The sequence below is a fragment of the Leopardus geoffroyi genome, chromosome E1 (assembly GCF_018350155.1).
Source record: "Leopardus geoffroyi isolate Oge1 chromosome E1, O.geoffroyi_Oge1_pat1.0, whole genome shotgun sequence".
Taxonomy (NCBI): domain Eukaryota; kingdom Metazoa; phylum Chordata; class Mammalia; order Carnivora; family Felidae; genus Leopardus; species Leopardus geoffroyi.
The window spans coordinates 18,818,863-18,842,237 of record NC_059330.1 but is presented as its reverse complement, the minus strand read 5'-3'; the positions used below and the strand labels follow the sequence as shown (position 1 = coordinate 18,842,237).

The window sequence follows — 23,375 nt, the reverse complement described above, 5'->3', positions numbered from 1 at the left end:
CGCGTCAGGCTCTGGGCTGATGGCTCAGAGCCTGGAGCCTGTTTCCGATTCTGTGCTTCCCTCTCTCTCAGACCCTCCCCCGTTCATGCTCTGTCTCTCTCTGTCCCGAAAATAAATAAACGTTGAAAAAAAAAAAAAAAAAAAAAAGAGTTGGACTTTTAACCAAGTGAGCCATCTAGGTGCCCCTTCATTTTTCTTTGTAGCTGTTTATATTGTAGACTGTAACAGAAAAGTACAGAAACCTAAAGGTGCAACTCCATGAATGATCACAAATCACCCTTATAAGTGCTGCCCAAATCAAGAAGTGGAACCTTGCCAGTACCCCAGAGGTCTCCCTGATCGTAACCCCTTCCCTTAACTACCAAAAGTAACGTTGGCCCGGCTTTTACGGTAGTCACTTCCTTGCTGCTTAAAACAATTATTTTACCGCTCTCTAAAAAATAAATAAACATTAACAAAAATTTTGAAAGTGGGGCTCTTGGGTGGCTCAGTTGGCTAAGTGTCCGACTTCGGCTCAGGTCATGACGTCCCAGTTCGTGGGTTCGAGCCCTGCGTCGGGCTCCGTGCTGACAGCTCAGACCTGGAGCCTGCTTCTGATTCTGTGCCTCCCTCCCTCTCTGTCTGCTCCTCCTCGACTTGGGCTCTGTCTCTCAAAAATAAATGAACATTAAAAAAAAATTAAAAAACAAAAAACAGTTCACCACGAATCTGCATTCCTAAGCACTGTGATTGAGTTTGGCCTGTTCTTTGGACTTCCTGTAAGAATCCCGCATGTGTTCTTTAGCATTTGACTTCCTTTGCTCGTTATATTTGTGAAATGTATGTGTTCTTATTGTGTGTAGCTCCTATACTCATTTTCATTGCAGTGTATTATTCCACTGAATGATTAGCACAGGTTTTGGGTCCATTCTCCTGTTGATGGACATTTGGTTTGTTTACAGTTTAGAAACGTTTCCCCAAACTGCTGTGATCATCGTGGGACCTATCTTTTGGACACGCCTGTGTGTGTGCGTGCCCGGGCGTGAGTCGCCCTGCTCTCTGTTGCTTTCTGGTGGTGGAATCATGCCATCTTGATCAGCCATGTCGGCAGGTGGGGACAGCTCAGCCAGTGAGGAACTTGGCTCCTGTCCTGTCTCTGTACCCCTCGGGTTGTCTGTGAGGTGCCCGTGGGGCCACATCACTTTTCCGGTGTTGGGGTTAACACTCGTAAGGCTTGTGTTCTGAGCCTGGGTCCCACTGCAGGTGGGCTGGGTGAATGGCGTGTGGCAGGCTGGTCAGGAGGGTGGATAGGCAGTTTTGGGGGTGCAGCCTGTTTGTCACAGCCCTCCGGGTGGGCCCCAGTGCCCAGCCCCTTCGAGCTTTGGCGTCTGCCCGCAGTGTTGCCTCCTGAGTGGCTTTGGCGCCCCTCCAGCCTGCTGCGTGGAGAATGGTCAGGGAGGCCCAGGCCTCAACCGAGTCTCCTGGCCTCTGCTTGTGGTGCAGCTAAGCTCTTAATGTGTTTTCACAATCAAAGCAGAAAGGTCCCATTGTGGCACTAACGCCTTTGCCACAAAGTGCTTTTTGTTCCCTAACAAAATTCCACGTTGCAGAAGCAAGTCAGCTTAGCAAAGGCACAGTACCAATGAATGGCCATTTGCCACTTGCAGTAGCTAGGCAAGCTCCTAGTAAATGACGGCCGGCCAGCCTGTTTTAGTGAGGCCCCCAAAGACACAAAAATCCTCCGCAGGCTGCTTGGAGGAAGGCAGTAAGATATTTAGAAGTCGTTTTTATCGTCCTGGAATTACGACCCGATGGTAATGGGTCCGTTAGGGTTCACTCGGATCCATGTTTAGAAAGCCCAAATAACACTGGGTCAACAAGTAAAGGAGTTATTTTTCTCATGAAACAAGAAGTCCAAAGGCAGCGAGTCCTGAGGGTTTCTGTTGACCCCTTGTATCTCTTTGCTGTATCATCCTTAGCCTGTCCCCTTTCCCCTCACCCTCAAAATGGCTGCTCTATCTCTTGGCTTCACAGCTGCATTCCAGGCGGGACGAAGGGGAGAGGGAAGCTGGAAGGTGGTTTTGGCCAACTGACTCTTCCCCATTTTAAGGAGGAAAGCTAACTTCCTGGAAGCACCAAGCAGTAGGCTTCCCTTTACATTTCACTGGTCAGACCGGGTCACGTGGCAACCACTGGTTGCAAGGGAGTCTGGGAGCCAAGCACTCTGTTACTGTGAATACAGTCAAGCATCCCCAGAGTTCAGGAAGAGGGGAGAAGGGATATGGGAAGGCAGCTAACAGCAGGTGACATGATTTGCTAGATAGCTCGGGAGCAAGTCATGTTACATAAAGTCAATTTCCTTGGTAACAGACTTATTCCTGTGAGCATCAAAATGTATTTTAATTAAAAAAAATTTTTTTAATGCTTATTTAGTTTTGAGAGAGACAGAGAGAGAGACCGAGAGCGAGTGGGGGAGGGGCAGAGAGAGAGGAAGACACAGAATCTGAAGCAGGCTGCAGACTCTGAGCTGTCAGCACAGAGCCCAACGTGGGACTCGAACCCACAAAACATGAGATCATGGACTGAGCCAAAGTCAGATGCTTAAGGACTGCACCACCCGGTCGCCTCTACTTTAATAATTTTATTTAAAAAAAATTTTTTTTTCAACGTTTATTTATTTTTGGGACAGAGAGAGACAGAGCATGAACGGGGGAGGGGCAGAGAGAGAGGGAGACACAGAATCGGAAACAGGCTCCAGGCTCTGAGCCATCAGCCCAGAGCCCGACGCGGGGCTCGAACTCACAGACCACGAGATCGTGACCTGGCTGAAGTCTGACGCTTAACCGACTGCGCCACCCAGGCGCCCCTACTTTAATAATTTTAAAAAGCTCACCAAGGCGCAGACATCAGACACGTTTTTTGAAACCATCTAATGATATCCGTTCCCTTCGCTGTGGCTGGGAGCCTCAGTACCTCCGTTGAGGTGTCGTCTGAAGGGCTGCTTTGCCCCTCATACGAGGTCCAAGGAAAGCAGGCTTTGTGAATCTTGGGCCCGCCCACTCTGTAGTTTGTCTCACTTGTTCCATCACTGCTGCCCCATCATGTGGTCTCTGTGCACCTGCGTCTAGATGCCACGGTCCTTCCCACCTTCACGTTTTCTGCTTTCTCAATTCCGTGCATGGGGGGCCCCCGGGTACCAAATGCGACAGAAGCACGCACAGATGGAGGCGGTGGCTCTGGGGACAGCATGGACTCCAGGTTAGGCAGAGCCTGCCTGCACGGGCAGCTCAGAGGCATTTGTTCTCTTCTGGCCTGCCAGATAAGAGAATTAATTATTATGCTTCCAGACAAAAACAAAAACCAAGGGCAGCGGGGCTCCTGGGTGGCTCGGTCTGTTGAGCATCCAACTCTTGATGGCAGCTCGGGTCATGATCTTACGGTTCGTGAGTTTGAGCGCCTACCCCCATCACGCTGCCCACTGAGGGTGCAGAGCCTGCTTGGGATTCTCCCTCCCTCTGCCCCTCTCCTCGAGTGCACACTCTCGCTCTCAAAATAAGTAAACTTAAAAAAGAAAAAAAACCAAGGGCAGTTTCCAGTCATATCAAGGTGATGCTAGATAATCTGTTTCACGTGGCTAACTTAATGCTCATTTTCCCGTCACCAGTCATATAACTTCCTCCTTGCTTCATCTTTCTCTGGGAATGTAAAACCCCATTTTATAAGCACAACATCTAATAAAACCTGTTTTCTTTCTGATTGAGAGACCTATCACACTCAGGCAGTAAACAAAGGAGAAAATCAAGAAAAGTTAGCTGTGTGACTTCAGTTACCCAATCCCTCTGGGTCTATTTCCTTATCTATAAAAGGAGGGTAACATTCATTGCTTTGGAGTCTTTTAAAGAAGTAAGTAAGAATGAGTTGAAAAACAGAATAGTGCCTAGCACATAGTAAGTGCACAAGAAAAACTATTAATATTGTCATCGTTATTATAGATAGGGTGTGTTGAGTGTGGGATTGGGCTGCTTGGGAAAGTATTTGGACAGATGCCAATCTGAGCATATTTACCGGATGACAGAGATAAATCTATTGTTTGGACAACACTGGGGAACCAAGAACAGATGTCTTAGTGTGTCTTTGCCCTTGTTCCCTTCCTATGACCGTGCAGAGTGGAGGGTTCCTTTTTAAAGTTTATTTCTTTTGAGAAATAGAGTGAGCATGAGAGGGGGAGGGGCAGGGGCAGAGTGAGAGAATCTCAAGCGGGCTCCGAGCGCGGAGCCCGACGCGGGGCTTGATCATGACTTGCGCTGAAATCAAGAGCTGGAGGCTTAACCTGACTGAGCCACCTAGGTGCCCCGAGTTCCTTCCCTCCCCTTCCTTCCATTCCTTTTCTCTTCCCCTCTTCTCCTCCCCCCCCCCCTCCTCTCCCCTCCCCAAAGAGAAATTTAAAATCACTTTTAAAAAACACCTGTGGGGGTACCTGGGTGGCTCAGTTGGTTAAGCATTCGACTCTTGATTTTGGCTCAGGTCATGATCTCACAGTTTCATGAGTTCGACCCGCGTCGGGCTCTGAGCCGACAGTGCACAGCCTGCTTGGAATTCTGTGTCTGCCTCTCTCTGCCCCTCTCCCCACTTGCTCTGTCTCTGTCTCTCTCAAAATAAATAAATAAACTTAAAATAATTTTAATTAACAACAACAACAAAAAAAAACCCTCTACCTGTGTGTGTGCATGTGTGTGGGGTGGAGGGGAGAGAGAAAACACTTTGGAAAGGTGGGTCCATTCTGTGTTTTTTGCTCTGTCACCTCCCATTTTCATGGCACCGTGACCCATGAGGGGATGTTCCTTGTGTTAAGTACACCTGCACAGCATTCCATCAGGTGGGTTTTTTTTTTTTTTACCCAGAGTTGGAAGAGACCACTGAGAATCCAGACTGACTGGCTTTCCTGGGTGATCTTCGGGAAAATTCCCTCGGCCCGCCCCCGTATTGTAAATGCTGCTTTTGTCCAGCTGCGGGACTGAGTGGATTGTGGTTGGGTTCCTATGAGCTATAACCGCGGATAATTGTAAGCTGGGATCGTGAGTAGAAGATTGGGGGCCTGGAACGATTTCAGACGCAGGCAGGTGCGTATTTAAGGCGGAGGGACCATTGTGAGCTAAAGCAGTCAGACAATTCAAAGCACGTATTCATTGAGTCATTACCGAGGACCTGCGAGGTGCCACCACATCAAAGGCTTTGGAGGGGGGAGGAGGGGGGCCTGCTTAGCAAGGCTCTGGAGGTGTGGAACCGCTTGGATGGATTAGGTTAGCAGCAAGGTGAAGCAATAACTCTGCCTTTTCATTTCTAAAGCATTTCATGCTGGGCGGGGAAGCTGCACTTGTGAAATTTGGCACGAGCTTTCATATTCTTAAAGGGAAAAGAAAAGGCCGAAGGTACTTTGAAGGTTTTCTTTCCATACTTTCTCTGGGAAGCGTAGACGTTCCCCAGTTTCTGGTCATCCTGGTCCACCCACCTGTCCGTCTGTCATCTGAGGGCCTACTCCCTACCAGGGGACCGCCGGGGACCCGGAGCCTGTCCTTGCCGGGCCCTCAGAATGTGTTGAGGGGGGTGGACGTGCGCGTTAACCACCGATGTTCTGTGCTGACGAGTCCTGTGGGAAAGCGCAAGTGGGAGCAGGAAGCTTTTGGCAAGAGTGGGGAGAGCTGAATGCTGTGATGGTAAAAGGGGAGAGAGAGAAGGTGCAGCAGCACCCCCTACCCCGACGGAGGACATGATCTCAGTAGCGCGGGAAGGTTCCACCTCCCTCAGTTGTGCTTCAGTGGCTAAAAGACTGCAAAGAGCCTTCAAGGGAACGGACGTTCACGCGGCCTGCCCTGGTTGGACACTGTGGTAGGATACACGTATCTATCAGTAACCCTGAGCGAGGATACTGTGGCTCAGATACTGGGTGATCTGTCCAGGTCACGTTGCCCCGAGGTGGCATGGCTTGGCCCTGAAGCCACTTTGGGCTGCAGAACTCCCTTCTGGGCCTTGCAGGCTGCTGCTGGTGAGGGGTGGGGTGGGCGGAGTGATGCCTGACCAGAGGCCTCCACAGACGGTGGCTTGTGGTGGTCAGCAAATTGAAACCCCGGCTGTGGTTCCCCCGCAGAGGGGGCAGTCCTGATGATTTGGAAATGAGGCTTTTGACTAATGAGCGTAGTAAATTACGTGAGCGGCCCCACCCCTTAACATCCCCCAGTGAGTCTGCAGCCCTCAGATGTGCACATCTGGGTGCCTCTGCCCTTCTAGTTTTCTACTGTCCAAACACAGGTCCAGGCCTGCCCTGGGGCTCAAGAGCGGGGCACTGTTGGAGTTCAATCAACCACTCTCTTAGGGCTCCCAGAGGCGGAAGGACAGGAAGTCCCTTCACGGGTGTTTAGCTCAGCCACAATCTTCCTCATACCCATTTTACAGCTGAGGAAACTGAGTCTCAGTAACGCAAAGCATCGGGTGCCTCTGGGGTGTCAGCACGGTTTCCTCTCTGACTTCCTGGCCCGAGGTGGCATGGTGCCGGGAACGAGAAGCCAGATGGTGATGGCTACTCTGTGGCACACTGAAGGTCGCAGGGCTCCAGCTGTCTCTGGACTGACGCCTCCCTTCACTATATAGCCTTTCCTTAGGCACTTGACTGAGGCCAGAACTTGCCCAAGTTCATGTAGCAAGTGGAGTGTGGCTCCCAGATTCTTTCTCCCTTGCCGTGACAAAGTGCCCATTCCCATCTGGGGTGCGCCCCTAGATCCGGGTGGCGCGTGGACCTTGCCGCAGGCCGGACGGTAGCCGAGCACGGGAGGTAGACGGCACCCTTCGGTGATGGTTCAGGCGCCTGTGCACGAGGGAGGGTTACATGTCTCCCTTCCCTGGGCAGGGACCTTGGAAAGCATAAACCTCCGAACGTGTGGCCAGAAACTGAGCGAGTTAATATATTGTGGAAGGGCTTTGGACTGTGCCCGACACACGCAAAGTGCTGTGTCCACTAAGTGTCACAGTTACATAAAATGCAGATAGATAGATAGATAGATAAATAAATAAATAAAATGCTAATAACGCCCCTGTTGGCCCTGAAGTCTCCTTGTCTCGTTGGCTTCTCCATGCCGAGCACAATAGAGCTTTGTTCTTCTGCCCCTTTGTCTGAAAGAGGCCTGCTGACTCAGAGGCAGGAGGCCAGGCTGTGCTTGCCCGAGATTCCCAGCCTTCACCCGACCCCCAGCCGCCTGCAACTCCTTCTGTGTTCCCCCAGGGGCTCCCTGACAGGGAGGGGACCCTCTGCTCCTCGGACAGCAGGGAAGGCTGCCTTTAGCCTGTGGTTACCTGTTTCCCCAGGAGACGAAAGGAGAGGGGGAGACCCACCCCCGCGAGAGGGTATCTAGCCGGCCGAGAGCAGGTAGAGGGCAGGTGAGCTTTGGAGACGGTGTAGTATTTTCCATTTGCCTGTCTTCCTAACTGGACTCTTGGAGGATTGGACCTTAAATCATTACATCCTTGTGAGAACGGCACCGGGACCGAGGTGCCGGTGGCCTCCGTCAGCTTTCTGATGCGGGAAGTGCCGTGGACAAGTCAGTCTTGTGAAATGGGCGTCTCAGCCTTCCAGCACTGGTGGCCGCTACCCTCCCAGAACATTGTTTGCCACAGTGGCTCTTAACCTTGTCTGCACATTTTTTTTTTTTTAACATTTATTTATTTTTGAGACAGAGAGAGACAGAGCATGAACGGGGGAGGGTCAGAGAGAGGGAGACACAGAATCCGAAGCAGGCTCCAGGCTCTGAGCTGTCAGCACAGAGCCCGACGCGGGGCTCGAACCCATGGACCGCGAGATCATGACCTGAGCCGAAGTTGGCCGCTCAACCGACTGAGCCACCCAGGCGCCCCCTTGTATGCACATTTAAATCACCTGGGATGCTTTTATAAATGTGTATTTTTTGAAGTTTATTTTGAGAGAGAGAGAGAGAGAGAGAGAGAGTGAACGAGCAGGGGAGGGGCAGAGAGAGAATCCCAAGCAGGCTCCGTGACCTCGTCACAGAGCCTGACGCAGGAACCGTGAAATCATGACCTGAGCTGAAATCAAGAGTCGGACACTTGACTGACTGAACCACCCAGGCGCCCCCACCTGGGATGCTTTTAAAACCTGCGGTTGGGGGCACAGCCGCGGACAGATTGACTTCACACCTCTGGGGTGGGTCCCGGGCACCGCTATGTCTGTACCCTCTCCCGGTGATCCTATATGTGATGAGGGACGAGAACATCGTTACAACACCAGAGCCGAGAAGACTGTTCCAGTCACTTGTCCCGCCCTTGGGTTTGCCTACAAGGAGGATGACGAGGTGGCCGGGGCTACCCTGGTAGGGGCAGACTGGGTTAGAACCGGGACTCCGTTGTGGGACTCAGCCTTTCCCCCAAGCGCCGACTGCTGCCTTGTTACTCCTTGTGTTCATGGTTGTGGGAAAGGAGCACGGTTGTTTGGGATGATGTTGCTAATAAATTGTCTGCTTGTCACCCATGCTGGTAGGGAGACCAAGCTTAGCATCGCTTTGTCCCGGAAGGCTTGCCAGCAGCTCCCAATTAGTGTTTAGTCTTCCCGGTGTTCTCCGCGCGCTCTTTATCTTGCACATTGTTTACATTGCATCCTTTCACATAGCGCAGTTATTTATCTTCTGGGCTGTGAGCTTCCTGGGGTTATAGCCATTGTTATAAACCAGTGCCTGGACAGAGCAGGCGTTCAGTAAATGTTGGTGGCGTGGGGGGGTGGATGCCTGTCCAGGGGGGTTCTGTCGTCCTCCCATCTACCCTTCTGCATCTGAAGCGAGTCCAGATGAAAAACGCATGGCCAGGCAGAGTCAGGACAAACAAGACTGGGAAGGGGCTGTGTCCTTGGTCTCAGGAAGACTGGCTTACCTAAAGTGACAACCGCAGCTCCTCCTGTGCAGCCCCAGCCCTCCCTCCCCCTGGCCCTCCCACTCAGCTCCCTTTGGCAGGGGCAAAGATCCAGGATACTTGTCGCAGCTGGAATCTCTGGCTTGTGTTTGGAAATAAACAAGTTGGCCCCTCTCTCTGCCTGGGACTTTCCTTTATCAGGAGATACTCACAAGCCACCACCCAAGATGCGATTGCTTCTTTCCAGCGGTTGGAGAACTCTGGGGAAGACACGGAGGGCTCGCGGTGGGTCAGACACCCCCAAACTGTCCTTTTCTGTACTCGCGTTGGCTTGGGGGGAAGGCCTTGAGGGTGTGGGTTTCGTATGAAGTGATTGTGGGGGAGTGGATACAGAGGACTTTTTTTTTTGCACCAAATGCTACAGGAAGGAAAAGAGTCTGTATCCACCTTGCAGGGAGATCTGATACGGGGAGAATAATGTAGACACCCATTCTGCATGTTGGCTGCCCAGCTCGGTTGCTGTCTGTAAAGGGGTCTGTCCCCACATAGCAGCCAGGCAGCCTTTTGGGGAGAGGAGCACGGGCTGAGGGTGTTCCTGGGTGTCTGCTGTAGCTAATTCAGAGCATTCAGGGGCATGTTCCTGGTGGGGAGGATGGATATGGAGGCAAATGGGAGTATTTCCTGCCACCATCATGTTAGGTAGGAATTGGTGGTTCGGAAATAAATGTGGTATGGCTGGGGGGAAAGGCCCCCCTCTCACACCGCGCCTGCGAGTGGGCACAGCTACTCTAAAAAGGAAGTTGACTATCTTTCATAAAGTTAGGGGGATGCACGTGCCCGGTAGCCAGAAATTTCGCGACTCTAGTGTCTGTGTTAGAAAAACTACCAAGCAGGCGCTCAAAGATGCACATCACAGTGCTTTTGATTATGAATAGCTGGGAACAACTAAATGCCTATCAGCAGGGAAATAGGTCAATCAATGATGGCGTATTTACATAATGTAGAGCTGTTCAGAGATCGACGTACATGAATCAGCCATCGCCAGCTACGTTTAAGAGAAGATTGGTAGAAAGTCAAGTTGCAGAATCTGTGTAGTAATGATAGCCGTTTCTGTAAAGTTAAAACAATCAAGACAATGTAGCAAAAAAATATAAAATCCTAGAGAGGCAAGATACCCACCAGTTTCACTGTTGTGGCTGCCTGTGGGGAGGGAGAGGAAGTAGAAGGTTCTGGGAGGACCGTAAGGGGAATTTTAACCTATTGTAATGTTTCATTTCTTTAAAAAATTTTTTTAATGTTTTAATTTATTTTTGAGAGAGAGTGCGCGAGCAAGCAGGGGAGGGGCAGAGAGAGAGGGAGACAGAATCTGAAGCACGCTTCAGGCTCTAAGCTGTCAGCACGAGCCTGACACGACCCACGAACTGTGAGATCATGACCTGAGCCGAAGTCGGACTCTTAACTGAGCCACCCAGGGGCCCCTGTAATGTTTCATTTCTTATTAAAAATGCCTGAGGCAAATATGATAAAATGTTAACGTTTGTGAAATCTAGTGGTGAATATCTATTATATCCCTCTCTTTTTTTGGATGTTTGAAGTATTTTATTTAAAAAATGAGAGACCTTCCCTGTCAGTTAGTTGCTTATAACCTAGTAGGGAAAATTTGCAAATCAATAGCCAGGAGCCCCCAGATATGAATGTTGATGTTATTGACCAAGACAAGGGATGCAAAAGAAGACCACTTTGGATGGAATATTAGTAAAATTATATTCAGCTTTATTCACAGTGACATCAGCAAAGTAAAACCACAGTGATTCAAACAGGTTAATTTTCTTACACATAAAAGAGGTCTGGAGGTAGGTAGCCCTGGGTTGGTGTAGTGGATCCGCAAAGACATCGGGAAGTCACATTCCTTCCAGCTCACCCCCTCTGCCATTCCTTGTCCTCATGTCCCAAGATAGCTGCTGGCGCTCCAGCTATCACATCATCTTCCCAGGGAGTGGGTGGGTGAAGTGGGGAAGGATGTGTTCTTTAACTATTCTTTTTGCAATTACCATATGATGCTTCCATTTAGATGTCATTGGCCAGACGTTAGTCATACAGCTGCGCCTACCTGCACGAGAGGCTGGAAACGGGCCAACAAATGATCAGCGTTCTGGTAGGAAGAGTGGAGAGTGGGAAGTGGGAGGCAACTAGATGATGAAAGGCAAGAGAGAATGAGGGTGGCTCAGACCTGCCGAGTGTGAGGTGCCTCTGGGCCACGCAGGCACGCTGTCCATTCACGAGTTACACAGATGGGCCTGGAGCTCGTGGAGGGGGGTGGGGTCCAGAGTTTCCGGTTAAGGGTTGAGGCGGTGTCGGTATACAGGTGGTGGTGGGCGTCCTGGGAAGGAGCCTGCTGAGCCGTCAGAGGAGAAGGACGACCAGGAAGCCAGGGGGCAGGCATGTCGCGGAGGAGGAGGGGCTCCCTGTGCCAGATGCCCTAGTGAGGTCAAGAAGATGCACGTGGAAGTAAGACGAAGGCTGGGGGCGTCTGCAAGAGCAGGTGAGGTGGAGAGCCCGAGACAGATGGAATACTAAGAAACGAACAGCTGAGGGATGGTGTCAGGACCTTTGGGCCTGAAGGAAGAGGAGGGAAGGTGTTTTGTTTTGTTTAAACTTTTAAAAATGTTTATTCATTTTTTGAGAGACAGTGTGAGTCAGGGAGGGGCAGAGAGAGAGGGAGACACGGAACCTGAAGCAGGCTCCAGGCTCTAGGCTCTGAGCCGTCCGCACAGAGCCCGACGTGCGGCTTGAACCCACAAACAGCCAGATCATGACCTGAGCTGAAGTCGGACGCTTAACTGGGACCGTGTTTTCTTAAAGTCAGAAAGACTTGAATGAGGGTTGAGAGGCCGAAGGACAGCTAGACCCCACTTCTCCTACCCCCAGCTGCCTTCAGAAGGAAGGAGGTGACCATGGGAGGTGATGAATTCCAAGGGATGCAGAGAGGCAAACTTCTCTGTGTAGGGTCTCATATAGTGGGAAGCAGCGAGACCCCGGGATCAAGGACAAGCAGTTAGGTAGAAGCAAATAAGAGAACTGCTAAGCCACGGGAAGGAGGTTCAAACCCAAAACTTTGAGGAGATTCAACCCACTTGCACATTTCATTTTGTCCAAGAGCAAGTAAAGAAGCAGAGGAAGATTGGTTATCCGAGATCAGGAGGCACAGGCTGGGTGTCGGGAAAAGGCAGGGGCTGTGGGGTCCTGGGCAGGGGTGATAGTGGAGTTCAGACAAGGCTAAAATGTATTTGGTGCTCTTTCCTAAGCTGCAGAGATAGATGGGATATATTTTAGAATATGCTCGTTAGAAATGATGAAAGAGTTAAAGTCTCGGCCCATGAAGTTGTAACTGTCGGGGCATTCCTAGCACGGCTGAAAATCTGATCATTCTAGATACACAGAATTGAATGCTCTCAGTCACCCAAATCAGTGCTTCAAAAATCCTGGCTTTCGTTAATTTGCATACCACTTATTTAATAGTAAACTGTATCCACTTACTACTTTGGATGGGGCAGGCTATAGTCAACCAGGTTGTGTACTGCACAAGGGGCTGAGAGATGCTGAAATCCAGGCCTCCCCCTTTTGCCAGGCATGTGCCCTGTGCACAGCTGTGCTGTGTCTCCCTAAAGGCAGAGGCACCCTCTTTCAACTGAGATAAAGGACTAGTTCTGGCCCTGACCTTGGGCAAGTTATGTAACCTCTCTGTGCATATTTCTTCTTCTGTTGTGAGGATAAGTGAGTTATCACATGTTAAGTGCTCAGACCTGTGCTTGGCACATGGTAGGCACCGTAGAAGGATTAGCCGCTGTGATTAAATTTAATTGGGGAGTGATCTGAGCTTCCGTCTCCTCTTCTGAAGATTTATCTTGTTGGGTTTGCCAAAGCATGGCATTTGTGGGGGGAGGGGGGGGGAGATGGGGCTCTTGATTGCTTATAGTTTGCCATTTCTTTCTGAGGATCCCTTCCAAATCTTAAGCTTTCCCGGAGCGTGTCTGCTTGCTCTTAAGGCAGCTGACCTTGGCATTTCTGGTGCTTTCTTCATCTAAAAAGATGATGGGAGTGGTCGGGGCCAAGGACACACCCCAGGTACGCTGGCAAAACTTGCTGTTGAGAATTTTGCCTAAATTCTCTTCCTAAATGTAAGACTAGAGAGACAGAGAGACAGAGAGAGAAGAGGAGAGAGGAGAGAGGAGAGAGAGAGAGAGATGGGTTCCAGGGAGAATGAGAGCCGTACTCTCTAATCCAGAACTGTGGAAGGTGGGGCCTCACCCCTATAGCATAACAGGTCTGTTTAGGAACTAGAAACTGACTTCTTGCCCATTTCCTCATTTTGGACACAAGTCAGACCACCCAAGAAACATAAGAACAACATTAGATCAGGTCTAATCCTGGTTGTCACCATCCTTAGAAGAAACGTTCATGTTTTCTAGATTTTAGGACAGATACCTTTTCAGAGTGTGATGTTTCTGAAATGGGGGTGCATTGTACGCTGGCTTAATGGGACACTTTTTGTTTTCCCCAAATTCCCTTCTTAATATCCACGGTGTGTTTCATAAATGAGTATTCCTCCCTCACCTGTGTGCATCCAGAGTGAATTTTGTTTGGTCAGTAGAAAGGGATCTGACTTTGTTGACTTCTGAGAGAGAGTTGATACCCCCCTCACCCCCCTCACATGGGTCACATGGCCAGAAAATAATGGATCCAGAATTTGAGCCCAGCTCTGTCTGACCCCAAAGTTTGGTCCTTTCTCCTCCACAGATAGGCCTGGTCTTTACTTCTGACTTCTGCTGTTTTCTGTCTGCAATGCCCCCTTCTTCTCCCACTAAAATCCCTTCTATCATTCTTTCATTTTTGAATAACGTTACCTGTTTATGAAAAGAACACATGTTCTTAGAGAAAATGCAAAAAAAAAAAAAAATCTCAAAATAAGATTCTGTATTTCCAGTGTTTAAATTTTGATACATTTATTTTGCTAGGAACTAAATTGACCTCAGCAAAGCTGAAAAAAGAAAAATGAATGCTTTTAAAATGGCTTAAGGATAGATTGGGATTGTAGCGTAAATGTAGTTTTCTTCCCTTGAGTTGTTACCTGGCTGTAATATCACGGGCATCGCCCATGTCATTAAATATTCTTTTTTTTTTTAATTAAAAAAAATGTTTTTTTTTTTTTAACGTTTATTTATTTTTGGAGAGACTGAGAGAGACAGAGCATGAGCAGGGGAGGGGGAGAGAGAGAGAGAGAGAGAGAGAGAGGAAGTCACAGAATCCGAAGCAGGCTCCAGGCTCTGAGCTGTCAGCACAGAGCCCGACGTGGGGCTCGAACTCACAAGCTGTGAGATCATGACCTGAGCTGAAGTCGGACGCTTAACTGACTGAGCCACCCAGGTGCCCCAAATGTTCTTTAAAAAATGGGAATTTTAAGTTGCTGCAGTTTTCTGCTATAGAAACACACCAAAATGTAGTTCCCCACTTCCCCATGGGTGGCTATTTTAAGATCCACTTCTGTGAATAGCCCTGCGCGCATGCTTAATTTGTTTCTTTAGGATGTCCTAAAGATTCCTAGAAGCGGAATCAGCGCCACTTTGTGAGGCCACCGCCTGCTTCTCCGCTCTCTTCCCAGAAGGCTGGCTGTCCAGCTCTGCGCTCCCGCCACCGCGCCCGCCGGGGACCATTTGGAGTGGCTCTGCGGCATTGCCACAACTCCCATTTGTTTTCGTTTCATGTTTCCTTGCTTGTGATTATGGTGGAAGGGTTTGTTAGGATCGCCCGGGTCTAGAACTTTCCTTTGAGAGGAGTGAGTACGTTTCCTTGGCTATTTTACAGACCCTGTTGTGGGCTCTGCCTCGTTCTTCAAGACCCATTCCAGAGCCCACCTTTTTCATGACCCCTTTCCTGCTACCTGCCATTTCTCTGAAGCTGGAAGTTTGTTTTAATTTAGTTTGTTTTTGAGAGAGAGAGATACAGAGTGTGAGCAGGGGAGGGACAGAGAGGGAAGGAGACATAAAATCCGAAGCAGGCTCCAGGCTCTGAGCTGTCAGCGCAGAGCCCGATGTGGGGCTCGAACTCATGAACCCTGAAATCATGACCTGAGCTGAAGTCGGACGCTTAACCAGCTGAGCCACCCAGGCGCCCTGGGTCTTAACGCGTTTCTGTGTTACCTGGAGGGCCTGGCACAGTGCTGGGTGACTAGCAGGTGCTTGATATGGATGGATGGATACACATGGTTCTTAAAAAAAAAAAAAAAAAAAATCAGCAAAATGAATCTAATGTCATCTTGTCACATCGTTTTCTTCCTTTCTTCCTCTTTCCCTTCTGAATCAGTGAGGTTTTGCTCCATCTGATCCTTTCAGGGCTTTTGTGGGAAGGCTGGCCGTGGTGGCCCCAGCACAGCTCTGCATCAGGTAGGCTGGCTGTCTGCCCAGGCTTTTGTCTCCTTCCTGGAACAGAATCACCATCACGCTCCATTTTCCTCGTTTGCCAATTTAAACTGTAGAATTACCGCTAATCACCTTACAAAAATCAGTATGCGGTCATTCTAGAACATTTGGAAAACAGAGGAGTAGAAGGAAGAAAATGATTACCTGTAGCCCTCCCACTGAGACGCGTCTTGCTCGTGGCTGACATTCTGCCATGTTTTCTTTTAGCTGCAGTTTCGAGGCCAACGTGTTGTAAGCATCTCTCCCGCGATTCTTTGGGCCCGCCTTCGTCACTCAGTAGAATAACACAGAAAAGCTCCTTGTGTTTTTGTAAACTTGTTCAACGGTTTAATGGTATCGTAAGTGGTTTTGCCGTAACCCACTCGGCGCTGCTTTCCCAGGTGGGTCTGTGGGTCGTTCCCACTGTGTCACTCTTGTGAACGGGGATGTACAGGTTGTGCACAGTGTTTCTCTAGCTTCTCTAAGCTGCGCTCCCAGGGTAAGAGAGCTGTACCAGCCCTTCCCCTCGTTCTGTTCCATTCTGTTCCCTTTGTGGCTGGTGCCCCATTTGCCTCTTGGTTCATGTTTCTTAGTATCCGTGTGTAGCAACGTGTTGAGAAATGGCTTCCTTCGTAGGAGGAAAACTCAAATGCTCACCTTGAGGAGGCCGCACAGGAGTGCAGAATCATGGCCTGTGGGCGTTGGGACCTCAGTGTCGCCTGGCCAGCCCCTCGTGCCCTCCTAGGCGCTGGGGTGCAGAGGACGCAGGGGAGGAAAGGCTTAGCCTTTGCAGGGGCCACAGGCCTCAGACCCGGCAGAGCTGCTGTCCCCGGTAGTAAGCTCAGGTCTCTCTCCTAGGTCCCCGTAGGAGTTTGTCGTGAACACCCGGGTCCGTTTCCTGGCTGGTCCCAGACTTGGGTCCTGTGTGGCAGATCAGTCCTGGATTAGTCCTATAGAGCTGCCAGGATGGGAGCATTTCTCGAATTGTCTTCAGCCCCACTGCTCTGAAGAGCTGCTCGGGGCATGCCATTGAGGTCCTGACGCCAAGATCCCGCTTGAGGGGCTGCAGTTACAAAGGCCCCGAAAGTCCAGGGCTTGGGCTATGGAGGCACACTGCCTGGGCTCACACCCTGCCCTGGACAGTTGTTTGTCTCAGTGTCATACTTTCGTCCCCATGTGGGTATAATAACACCTCCTCCAATGACATGAGTTAGCATTTATACACTTCTGTAAATAGTCCCGAATTTGCTAAGTAAGAATAGGGAACCAGAGGCCCAGCTAAGCTTCTTGTTCACGCAGCAGGTTGAACCCAGGCCTTCGGCCATCCAGCAATGAGGGAAGAGCGTTGGACGGGACCCAGGAGACCGGGAAGTCTGTCCTGGCACTGCCTTTTGACTTTCTGTATGACTAGGTCTCTGTCCTGCCCTGGGCCTTCGTTTCCTCGTTCATTACATACGTGAAGTGACCTTAAAGGCTCTTCTAATTTTAGAACGCTGTAGGATTTTGTGGTTTAAAGATATTTCAGAGATCTCAAGAAGGGTCGAATCCTGCCAACAGCTCCTCCCGGTTGGCACGGTCCTCGGCCAGTCACCACGGGGTGACTGCAAAGACTGGCAGGCAGGAGATCCGGAGCCCTTCAGGGTTTGTCTGGAGTTTTCTCTGCATCTGGAGGGTGAATTCAAGTATTTGGGTCACCGGGAAAGGGACTTTCAGAGAACCGGCCTCCTTGGGGATGTGAGGCAGGTGCCGTCTTGCACGGCAGAGTGGGGCTGAGGTGTGGCCAGCTCTGCCCACAGGGCTCACTGCTTGCCCTGAGGTCTGTGTGTGAGTGAAATCGGGTCTGATGCAAGAACCTGGGTGCATCTCTCTACCTCGAGCTATTACGTCAGACGGCTAAATATGCACGGCTCTTGCAGTCGGAGACCCAGCAGTAGGGTCTTGCTCTGTGTCTCTCTGTGGACAGGTAGGAAGGAGTAGGCCGCTGAGGAGGGAAGGACTGTGTGTGGAGGAAGGGGGTTAAGGCTGGGAGATTTTCTTCCAGGTTCCGCTGGTCCTCTAGGCCTTCTAGGAGGTACTGGCCTCCTACTGGCAAGGTGGCAGAGTCTCACCTGGGTCTGGGCGCAGCACAAGTGATGTGCCTACCTATGCCAATGCCGGTAGAGCACAGTGGGTAGAGCTTGGTGTAGGGCGGCCTAGGATAAGATGAAACCCAGTGCGTTGAGTCCGGAGGGGCAGCGGTGGGGCGTTAGGTCCTCCTGGGTTTAAGTTGGCTCTCAACCCAAGACTCTGGGTTCTCTGAGTCCTTGTTTATAAATGAGGATCCTCAGACAAAGATGTTCCGCACTGGCCTGGCTCCCAGTAGGTGCCCCAAACACGTCAGTCAATCAAGGATGTCATAGAGCCTGTGCTCAGAGCATGGACTCGGCAGGTAAACTGCCTGGGTTCAGATTTTCACTCTGCCATTTACTAGCTATGTGACTTGGGACTGCTCCTTGGCCTCAGTTTACCCCTCTGTGACATGGGGTTGGTGTTAGGGCCTGCCTCACAGGTTTGTTCTGAGGAGTAAGTGACAGTATATACGAAGCACTTAAAGGGTGTCTGGCGCATGTTAAACGTCTTGTCGGTGTGATTTACCTAATTTCTGCAATAAGTTGCGGTCAGTTGATTTCCTGGGAGGTTGGCAGGCCACCTGCTCTGTTTGTTTGGAAATGGGTCCTCTCTGCCCAGCTGGAGCTCGTCCAGGGTGGCAGGTGTGCTCGAGCATGTGTCTTTAAGCTGTGTCAAAGAATAGCGCCCGTTAACAGCCTGTGTGCCAGGCCCCGGTGGTTGCTCTGCCCGCCCCTCCCCTGCTCTCCTTGCCTTGCTTCCTCAAGTTGTGTGCGTCTTTAAAAAAAAAAAAAAAAAAAAAAAGTTTATTTTTTAATTTTTTTAAGTAATCCCTACCTGCAGCGAGGGGCTCAAACTCACGACCCCGAGATCAAGAGCCTCCTGCTCTACCGACTGAGCCAGCCGGGTGCCCCCAGTTGTGTGCATCTTAATAGTGGTCCTGGTTTGCCTCGCTCTTCTGCTCCGGCTCCTCGCAGGGGTTCATGTAGTATGGTTGTTGACCTGCTCTTGACTTCCTGGAAATAAAGAGAGGGTCAGGAAGGCCCTGCCCTCTGGTGTGCTCTTGCCTCACCTGGCCTTGTCTTCATTTGCCCCCTTTCAAGGAACACGTGGGAGTAGCTTGGGATTTGCCATGTAAATGGAGTCATTCAGGAACATGTTTAAGGAATCTTTTTTTAAAGTTTATTTTAATTTGTTTTGAGACAGAGACAAGAGAGAGCAGACGGAGGAGGGGCAGAGAGAGAGGGAGAGACAGGATCCCAAGCAAACCGTGAGATCATGACCTGAGCCAAAGTCAAGAGCCAGACGCCGAGCCACCCCAGGCGCCCCAGGAACATGTCTAAGAATCTTAAAGCAATAAACATGTCAGTTTAGCTGCTTTCAACGATAACGCGGAACTCGAATTTTTATTATAAAGGTGGCTGGTGATGAGTGTTAACAGTCTTCCAGGCCTAGAGCCAAGCACTTTGTATTTCCCTCCTGTGAAGGCAGTACTGTTATTACCCCATGTTAGAGACAAGAAAATGGAGGCGTACAGGGGCACCTGGGTGGCTCAGTTGATTAAGCATCTGACTTCGGCTCAGGTCATGATCTCACGGTCTGTGAGTTCGAGCCCCGCGTTGGGCTCTGTGCTGACAGCTCAGAGCCTGGAGTCTGCTTAGATTCTGTGTCTCCCTCTCTCTGACCCTCCCCCATTCATGCTCTGTCTCTCTCTGTCTCAAAAATAAACAAACATTAAAAAGAATTAAAAAAAAAGAAAAAGAAAATGGAGGCGTACAAAGGTTCACTTCAGCTGCTCGTGTTAAGGCAACTGGACAGCAGCGGGTAGGGCTGGGACTGGAACTCGGGTCTGTTAGGCTTTAAGCCCGAGCGCCCGGCCATCCCTCACCATACTGCCGCTGGCTGGCATTCCTGGGCTGGTTCGTCAGTGGCTTTCTGTTATCTGAGCCCGTTCTCGCTCTCCGCTAGTGGTCTTGTGGAGGATGTGAGCCCACTTCGCGCCCTGTCAGCTGTGGCACACAGGGCTCGGTGGAGAAATCCGGTGGTCTTTGGCCAGTCGTTAGAGAGGGTGGTCTCCCACTGCTCCTTGTCTCCCAGAGCTGACGTCACATCAGCCCCACTGCATTTCCATCTCAAACCCCATATATATACATACATTTTACACCTTCCTCTGCCCAGATAAAACGAGAGCTATGAAGATTTTATAATGAGGAAGGTCGTGGCCTTCACAGATCGCTTATGAAAAGAGGTGTGGACGGTGTTTTCAAGCTGACCCCCAGACTCCCTACGAGGCGTCTGGGCAGTGGCCCTAGTGAGACTCCGTGGTTTAGGAGCGCTTGGTTTTAATCTACTGACTGAAAATCATGCTGTGCCCTCCCGGGTTGCGGTTGGAGGAGAATACCTCGCGCTCTGAGCTGTTTGTTTCTGTCACTCGGTGCTCCCTTTTCCCGCGGGGAGACTGCACGTGTGTCAACAGATCAATCATCGACACCTGCATTGGGACACTTGCCTTTTGAGGCTTCCCCCCAACCTCCGATCCCAGTCTGCCCGTCAGCTGTCAGATCCCAGGCTTTCCCACAAATGAGGCCGCAGAGAAGGTAGATGGGGACAGATATGTGCTGGGCACTTACAGCAGTCCAGCTGCTGGGCATGTATTATATCATTTTTGTCTTCACAGCCACCTTTTGAGCCCCCCCCCCCCCACATCCTTTACAAAAGAGGAAATAAAGGCTCAGAGACATTCTGTCAATTGCCCATGGTCCCTTAGCTTAACATTGGTGTGAGATTTTTGTATTATTAGTTTTTAATGTGTATTCACTTTTCAGAGAGAGAGGGAGCACGCTAGTGGGAGAGGGGCAGAGAGCAAGGGAGACACAGAATCTGAAGTGGCCCCAGGCTCTGAGCTGTCAGCACAGAGCCTGATGTGGGACTTGAACCCACAAACCGTGAGATCATGACCTGAGCCGAAATCGGAGGCTCAACCAACTGAGCCACCCAGGGGGTGGGGGTGAGATTTGAACTTGGATCTATCTGGTGCTAATCCCCATGACCAGCTGGACCCACTGCCCTTAATAGGGTAGCATGTTTCCTGCACGTATGGGTTGGGGAGGGCCAGACAGAACCAGTAGCCCTAGGCTGGCTGGAGAAAGCTTCTCTTAGGTCTGGCCCCCCTGGGCAAATGCCGCCCCTGTGTAGCCTCTGTCTGTCTGACCCCCCTCTCCGGCTGCAGGGACGTTAGAGATGGAACTGTTGGAGGAGTGGCTTTTGCTCTCGGCAGGTACAGGGTTCTCCTCTGCCCAGGACGAGGGGAAGGGGTAGCGCTCAGGGGTGGGGAGATACCTGGGCTGGGAGCTACCCGTGGACGGGTGGCTTTGCCAACAGGTAGCAGGCCCCCTCCCCCATGTGAAGCACCAAGTCCCAGTAAATCAGACACATGGGCTCTCTGCTCTGTTAGTTTTTTGCTGGAGAAACTCAGCCCTTCAGCTTCCTGCATTCCAGGGTGTTGGCGTGCCAGAAATTCCCTGGACAAACAGGGAAGTCTTCTCTTTATAGTAAAAATGCTAATAAAACGTCTCTAGAATCTGCTCCTTCCCTTACACCCACATTGCCACTAACTAAATTACCTTTTGTTCTCGTCATTTGCTGAATTGTGGTGGCTTTTTAATTGATTCTCCTGTCTCTCTGGTTTCTCCACACCCACTTCAATCTGTCCTCCACATGGTTTCCAGAATGATGATCGTTCAAAAATGCAAATCTGATCACGTTTTTTTCCTCTGCTTCCCTCTCCATGCCTGTGAGATTGCATGCAGATGTTTTAGTGTGGCCTTCTGGAACCTTCCAGAACCTTCCTGGACCTGCATGAGTGGGCTGACTTTGGTCTCCTGTTTTTCCCCCTCCTCTGTACTCTTTGGCTATTTGCTGTGTCTTTTTTTTTTTTTTTTAAAGGCTCTGTCATTACTCTGGTCTTTTGCTCATGCTGTGCCCCCTACCTGAAGTGCAGGTTCAGCCCCTTACCCTGTGTCTGTGTGCCATACCGCATGGCCCACCCCAGCTTGCTGATGCCTTCCCCAGGATCTTAGCACCTCACCCCATAGTTAGACCCAGTCCCCTTGGGATCCCACAGCAAGTACATAAACCTATGTTGTGGCAGAGCTGACATGCTCCATGTGGCATCAGCTGTCCTGGTTGGAGGATCCAAGAAGGCCCTCCACTTTGTGCCGGGCACAAAGGAAGATCCAGTTTTAAAACATCCAACTTAAAAACTGTCTTGGAATACAAAAATTACTTCAAATTCTGTAGATCATAGACTCACCTAAACAAAAAAGATTAAACTGCAAAACTTATAGAGCACACGAGTACATCTTTGCGAATGTGGGTTTGGCAAAAATTTTTTAGGAAGTGAAAAGCACAAACCAAAAAAGAAAAACATTGACAAACTGGTCTTCATGAAAACATAGCTGCCCTTTGAAATTTGAAAGGACTTTTGAAGGAATGTTTTTGGACACCACGTGGTCCCAAGAAGGATGAAGGGATACTTTTCCCTTTTGTAGGTTTTCTGGAAGCCAACAGGAAGCCTTAGGCTTAGAAACATTAGCCTTAGAAGGTTTAGAAGGAGGTTTGAAATAGTATGGGCTTAAAAAGTGTTAGCAGAGGGGCACCTGGGGGCTCAGTCCGTTGAGCATCTGACTTTCGGCTCAGGTCAGGATCTCGTGGTTCGTGAGTTTGAGTTCCACGTTGGGCTCACTGCTGTCAGGGCAGAGCTCGCCTGGGATCCTCTGCCCACCCCATCCCTCCCCCACTCGTGTACACACACACACACACACACACACACACACACACTCTCTCTCTCTCTCTCTCTCTCTCTCTCAAAAATAAATAAAACTTAAAAAAAAAAAAGTGTCAGCCAAAAGGACAGCTTTCCTTTGCAAGTGACAGAGAATGTGACTTCAACAAATAGGCTGTTAGGCTCCTCCTACAGTGAGAAGTTTGCAGTCAGCTGGCTTACGTGTTGCTGCAGCTCAACAGTGCCGGTGTGTCTGATTCTCCGGACGACTCTTGGCACTTAAGGTCTTGAAAGCAGGAAGGAGGCGGGGGACAGCCCCAGAGCCCGCCCGACCTGTAAGGAAAGAAAACACTTCCCAGCAGGTTCGGCAGACGGGTCTTCCTGTCTCATGGACCAGAAGTGCCACATGTCACACATAGCTACAACGGAGGCCAGAAGTGGGGACGGGCTCATCACGACAGCCATGCTGGGACCCCATCCCATGGGAATCTAGGCCGGGGCTCATGTTCCTGTGATACGAAGTCAGGGTAGAGCACCGCTGACTCTGACCGGTTCATCACTGGGTACTGTGACAAGACAAAATCGGTCTGTGAGTGAGGAGCAACGCCTGATGCGATGGCTGTTATCACTTTGGGGGAGTTTGCCATCACATTAGGTCATCTCTGGTACCTGAGCCACTCACCTGCTCTTGACCCTTGCCCCCTGCATAACGCTTTATCCTTTTCTGTGGTGACCCGAGTTGCTAGGCAAACAGTATATCCCCAGCATCCGACACAATCTACACATGGCAGGTGCTTTCAGATCAGAATTTGAAGTGCCTCCCCCTACCCCCATCCCTTCTAGAAGCTTCCAGGGGACCAGGTCTTCAGGGATAGTTAAAGGTGTGGTCCCATTGGCAGGACTCCACCTTTGCATTAGATATGCCCTCTGCCTTTCTTTCTAGCCCCCCCCACCCCCCCCCCCGCTGCCCCGTTTAGTAATTTGCACCCAGGTCCGCTGCAGCCTGCAGTGTCCGGACTTCTCTGGGATTACCTCTTGTACTTGAGGGGTTGCGGGCTAAGCCAGCCTCTGTGGGCCTGGTGAACTTCAGACAGGCCTATGGGGTGTGTTAGAACTGAGACCAAGGCTGCGTCAGTTAGGAATCTGGC

General features: G+C 50.4%; 1 protein-coding gene across 10 annotated transcripts in view; it reads left to right on the top strand.

Annotated features, from left to right (window-relative positions):
• Positions 1-23,375, top strand: part of KSR1 (kinase suppressor of ras 1) — a 163,888-nt gene that overhangs the window by 53,321 nt on the left and 87,192 nt on the right. Inside the window, exon 1 of one of the 10 annotated variants that reach the window (XM_045487994.1) lies at positions 9,004-9,168. The exons of the other annotated variants lie outside the window; for them this stretch is intronic. The gene's annotated coding sequence lies outside the window, so the exon portion shown is untranslated. Of the gene's footprint in view, positions 1-9,003; positions 9,169-23,375 lie in introns of those variants that run through there. 10 annotated transcript variants of the gene reach the window in all.